A 5,893-nucleotide genomic window follows, 5' to 3' on the forward strand; every position below is an offset into this window, starting at 1 on the left:
TGGCACATATATACAATGGAATATTACTCAGCCATAAAAAGAAATGAAATTGAGTTATTTGTAGTGAGGTGGATGGACCTAGAGTCTGTCATACAGAGTGAAGTAAGTCAGCAGGAGAAAAACAAATACTGTATGCTAACACATATATATGGAATCTAAGAAAAAAAAAAGGTTCTGAAGAACCTAAAGGCAGGACAGGAATGAAGATGCAGACGTAGAGAATGGACTTGAGGACACGGGGAGGGGGAAGGGTAAGCTGGGACGAAGTGAGAGAGTGGCATAGACATATATATATACTACCAAATGTAAAATAGATAGCAAGTGGGAAGCAGCTGCATAGCACAGGGAGATCAGCTCTGTGCTTTGTGACCACCTAGAGGGGTGGGATAGGGAGGGTGGGAGGGAGACGCAAGAAGGAGGAGATATGGGGATATAAGTATATGTATAGCTGATTCACTTTGTTATAAAGCAGAAACTAACGCACCATTGTAAAGCAGTTATACTCCCATAAAGATGTTTAAAAAAAAAGACTTTCCAAACCTTAAAAACACCCTCACAGACTCACCCAGAATAACATTTGACCAAATATCTATGCACTCTGTGGCCTAGTCAAGTTGACACATAATATTAACCATCGCAATATGCCAGGACAGTATTAAACACTTTACCTCTTTTAATACTCACAGTAATAAAGAATCTAAGAATTATTATTATCTCTGTACTAGTTAAAGTAACACCAGATACCATAAGAAATAGACTTAAAAATTAAAATGGCTTAAATACCATAAAAGTTAATTTTTCACTCATGTATCAATGCAAGGCAGGGTTCCTGATCAGCAGGCATCTCTTCTATCTTGTGGTTCCATCATTCTCTAAATCCTCATTGTTATCTGCATCTAGCCAACAGAGGGGAAAAGAATGGGAAAATAAGGCACATCTACTTCTTAACAAACCCTGGCCCAGAAATGACACATATCATTTTCATAAACATTCCTTTGGTAAGAAGTAGTCACCTACCCACACTATCATGTAAGAGCAACAGGGAAATTTTGTCCCTTCCTAGGGACAACTCCATGCCCTGAGAGGGAGACTCAAACTTGTGTTTATCTAGTTCTCTGCACAGTCTGCCCCTGTAGCGTGAAGTATCTGTGCTCACCCTTCTTCACACCCACAGGACATGCTTACTCCTCCCCAAGAAAATTAAGCCTCAGTACCATCCACTTTCTGAAACCAAGAACTCCATGATCTCTTGGTGATACATATTCCTCTTCACCAGGTGTTATGGCCTTTTTTTGGTCTGGCAACCTATAAACTGAAAAAGAAAATGTTCAGTGGTAGAGCAGGGCAAGGATATATGCCACTGAAGCTGTCATTTGGATAAAGAAAGAATGGGAAACACACATCACTCATAGGCTCATAGATCCAATGGAATCCTACTGGGGAGGCATTGTGAAGAACCCCTGTCTTGGGAATGGGGCAAGTTCTTTAACTGAACCTTGTATCTGCTTTCCAGGAGGAACCTTCTTGTTCACTTTTGACTCTCTCAGAGGTTCTTCCCTGTGTGTCATCCTCCTTGGCCACATCTGAGGTAAATGGTGGAGAGTGTGCCATTCTTGGTGGTTGTCCAGATTTCATAGCCATCTTCCTTTCCATGTGATTTTGGGACCTGGCGTTCTTTTTTAAGCTCAAATGGTCACAGGTTTTGGGCCAGGGTTATCATTTTTTTCATAATAGTCAGATATTGCTGAGCTTTTTGTTGGTAATAACAGTAGCTTACAACAATACTTATTTTTTGCTCACATTAAATGTCACCTGTAGTTTGGCAAAAAATTTTTTCTATGTGACTTCTTTATTCTAAGATCCAGCCTGAAGGATCAGCTTCTATCTGGAATTAGCAAAAGTCATGGAATGGCTCATAAGGTATATGATAGGACATGATGGCATTCATTACTTTTCACATTCCAGTGGCCAAAGTCTGATATCCATGAGGTAGGGAAGTATATTCCTTCCTCAGGGAGGCATTGCAGGTCTTAAGGCAGTGGACAGAGCTGTATAATCTTTTAAGAAGGAGGGGACAATAACACAGTCTACCAGATCCCTCAGAAACTTAGTAGGCTTCAATCTATTTGTTCCTAGTCAGATCCATTTGTAACCACATCCAAATGTAACCACATTCAGTAGTTGTGGCACATGGGCTCCGTAGTTGTGGCTCACGGGCTCTAGAGTGCAGGCTCAGTAGTTGTGGCACATGGGCTTAGTTGCTCCGTGGCATGTGGAATCTTCCCGGACCAGGGATCGAACCCGAAAAACACTAATTCTAAATGATACATGCCCCCTGTGTTCATTGCAGCATTATTTACAGTAGCCAAGATATGGAAACAACCTAAATGTCCATTGATGCATAAATGGATAAAGAAGATTTGGTGTGTATGTATACACACACACACACACACACACACAATTGCAGCATTATTTACAGTAGCCAAGATATGGAAACACAACCTAAATGTCCATTGATATAAATGGATAAAGAAGATTTGGTGTGTATATATACACACACACACACACACACACACAATGGAATAATACTCAGCTGTTAAAACAAAATGAAATCCTATCATTTGTGATGGACCTTGGATGGACCTTGAGGCTATTATGCTAAGTGTAATAAGTCAGATGGAGAAAGACACATACTGTATGATTTCACTCATATGTGGAATCTTAAAGAACCCAATGAACAAGCAAAATAAAACATAATCAAACTCATAAATACAGAGAACAGACTAGTGGTTACCAGAGGGGAAGGGGGTTGAGGGTGAGGGAAATGAGTGAAGGGGGTCAACTATATGGTGGTGGATGGTAACTAGACTTGTGGTGGTGATCATTGCAGTATATACAGATGTTGAACTATAATGCTGTATGCCTGAAACTTATATAACAGAAAGAAAGGAAGGAAGGGAGGGAGGGAAGGAGGGAGAAAGGAGGAAAGGAAGAAAGGAAGAAAGATTTTCGTGCTAAGTAAAAGATAAAAGACGCTTTTCAGTTCTTATTTCCTTTTGTTTAAAGTCCAGAAACATTCTTTAACACTGGGAAGCCTCACATTTCATCCCTTTTACCTTCTGCTCTCTAATCAATCTTCGCCTGAGCTCATAACTTTCTTGCAATATCTTACCAGAGGCAGCAGTCGAGCAACTAATGTCACAGCCAATACATATTAAGATTCTGGCTTTTTCCAATCCTCTCCCCTCCCCACCACCTTCATATACATTGAGAGCTTTAGAGTCAGTAGGCACTTCGTTTTCTTTCCAAGTTATGCGGGTGATGGTTTTACCAAATGTGCCATTGCATATCTCTGTTATTCTAGCATTAGGCCTCTGCTTCCTCAGTGCCTACCACCAGCCCTCCAAGCTGGTACCACATATCTTTAGGTTTATTTGTTATAGTAACATTGTACTTCAATTTACCAATTTTGTTCTATAGGGTGACACGAGGGATTGCTATAAATAGATTCCCCTAAAATCATGTATTAACTCAAACTAAATAGAAATTTATTTCTCACTCAAGTAGCTATCCAAAGTGTATTTTCTGTTAGTCAGGAGACTCTCATCCACGCAGTAATGCAGGGATTAAATTCTTTCAGTATTGTGTTTCCACCATACTCTAGGGCAGGAGTTAGCAAACTCTAGCCAGTGGGCCAAATCTGGACAACTGCCTGGTTTTGTAAATAAAATGTTATTGAAGCACAGCCATGTCCAGTCATTTACATATTGTCTGTGGCTACTTTCACGTTACAATGGTGGAGCTGAATAGTTGTAACAGAGATATTATGCCCTGCAAAGCCTACATTACTAACTAACTGGACTTTTACAGAAAAATGTTTGCTGACCGCTGCCCTAGGATCTAACAATTGTCACCTGAATCCAGCTGCGAGAAGGGGAAAGAGTGTGGAGAAGGTACAGTACTTCTTAAAGCCCTGGCCTAGAATTGCCACACAGAACTTTCATTCACATTCCATCTTTTTTTTTTTTTTTTTTTTTCCGGTACGCGGGCCTCTCACTGCCGTGGCCTCTCCCATTGCGGAGCACGGGCTCCGGACGCGCAGGCTCAGCGGCCATGGCTCACGGGCCCAGCCACTCCGCGGCATGCGGGATCCTCCCGGACCGGGGCACGAACCCGCGTCCCCTGCATCGGCAGGCGGACTCCCAACCACCGCGCCACCAGGGAAGTCCCACATTCCATCTTTACCTGGCCTCGTCTAGATGTAGGTGGGGTGGAGAAATGTAGTCTGTGGCTGGGCAGCCGCTTTGCCACTTTCCAACAACTCTATATTATACAAAGGAGAGTAAGAATGTTGGCGGACAGCTGGTCAATCCCACCATAATGCCCATCTCGTGGGTTTTTTTTTTTTAATTAGGATTTTTAAAGTTAGTAACTTGACTAATGACTTCAAACCTGTTTGGAGGTATTATATCAAAATGGTTAACAATTCAGTCTCTAGAATCAGGAGGACCTGGGTTTGAAGAATAAATGCTCAATAAATGTTATCAATAGAATCTTGCCTTCATGAAACAGTAGAAGCTCTTGCTAGAGGTTAAAATTTACCTCCTAATCTGTAGCTTGGAATTTGTGAAACCTTGGTCTAGAGGGTCTTTAGGTTTCCTTCCAGTGCAGAAATTCTTTCATTCCATATATTTTACTTGAGCTCTACTCTGTACCTGAGACTGTGTGAGGCGGTGGAGGGACAGAGATGAATAAGGCAATGCTCCAGCTCTTGAGAAGTTTACAGTCTAAAGAGGAAAACTAACATGGTATCAGTGCCTATTCTTAATACCTGGGGGTAGAAACACTGAACAAGAAATGTCCGCAGAAAGCTGAGAGCCATGGTGATTCCTCCCTGTCTGACAATATTCAGGCTGAACTCCTAGGCACCTAGGCCTTGCTGGGCTTACCTGTCAAATTCCCCCATCAGTTGGGTCTTTCCTTTGGAATACATTCTTGGTCTTTAGCTCTTGACTTCCTCTTTGTTTATAGTATTTGCCCCAGGAACCTGTCTTTCCCCTTATGTTTATTTTCCATGCTTATCACCCCAACTTTGTTCTTTTGTTTTTAAATTCAAAAGTGATTGACACTTCATACTTTATTCTAGAAAGTTTGTGAATACCCACAATCCTTTTTATTTCATTGGTCTTCTTCCCTTCACTATGCCTTGAACCAGAATTTTAAAAACAAGTCTTTGTGCCATTTATATGAAATTTTATAAAAGGCAAAATTATAGTGATAGAAAGCAGATCAGTTGTTGCCAGGGTCCAGCGAGTGGGAATTGCAAAGAGGCAGAGGGTAACTTTTTGGAGATAATGCAAATTATCTATGCATTATTATAATGCATAGATAATAATAATGCATATTATTCTATGCCCTGATGTGATATTATATTTACTTGGCTGCATGTGTTTCTCAAAAGTTATCTGATTATACATTTAAAATTGGTGAATTTTACTGTATGTAATTAATACCTTAGTGCAGCTAACCAAAAAATAAAAATAGAAGAGATCACAAAAGAGAGAAAAATAATAATAAAATAAAATAAAAATAAAAAAAAAAGAGAGAAAAATCAAAACTAAATACTATTTAAAAAAACAAAACAAAACTAGTCTTTGGAACCCTGAGAGGGCCATGATAAGTTCTGTGGAATCTCTCAAAAACACTCTCAGTTTTTGGTAAAAGCTGTTTAACTTTGTGTTTTTATTTCACTGAAAATTTAAAAATTAATGTAAGCATATTCTGATTTATCAGAATGATGGGGCTTCCCTGGTGGCGCAGTGGTTGAGAGTCCGCCTGCCGATGCAGGGGACGCGGGTTCGTGCCCCGGTCCGGGAAGATCCCACATGCCGCG

The sequence above is a fragment of the Physeter macrocephalus genome, chromosome 6, assembly GCF_002837175.3.
Source record: "Physeter macrocephalus isolate SW-GA chromosome 6, ASM283717v5, whole genome shotgun sequence".
Classification (NCBI taxonomy): domain Eukaryota; kingdom Metazoa; phylum Chordata; class Mammalia; order Artiodactyla; family Physeteridae; genus Physeter; species Physeter macrocephalus.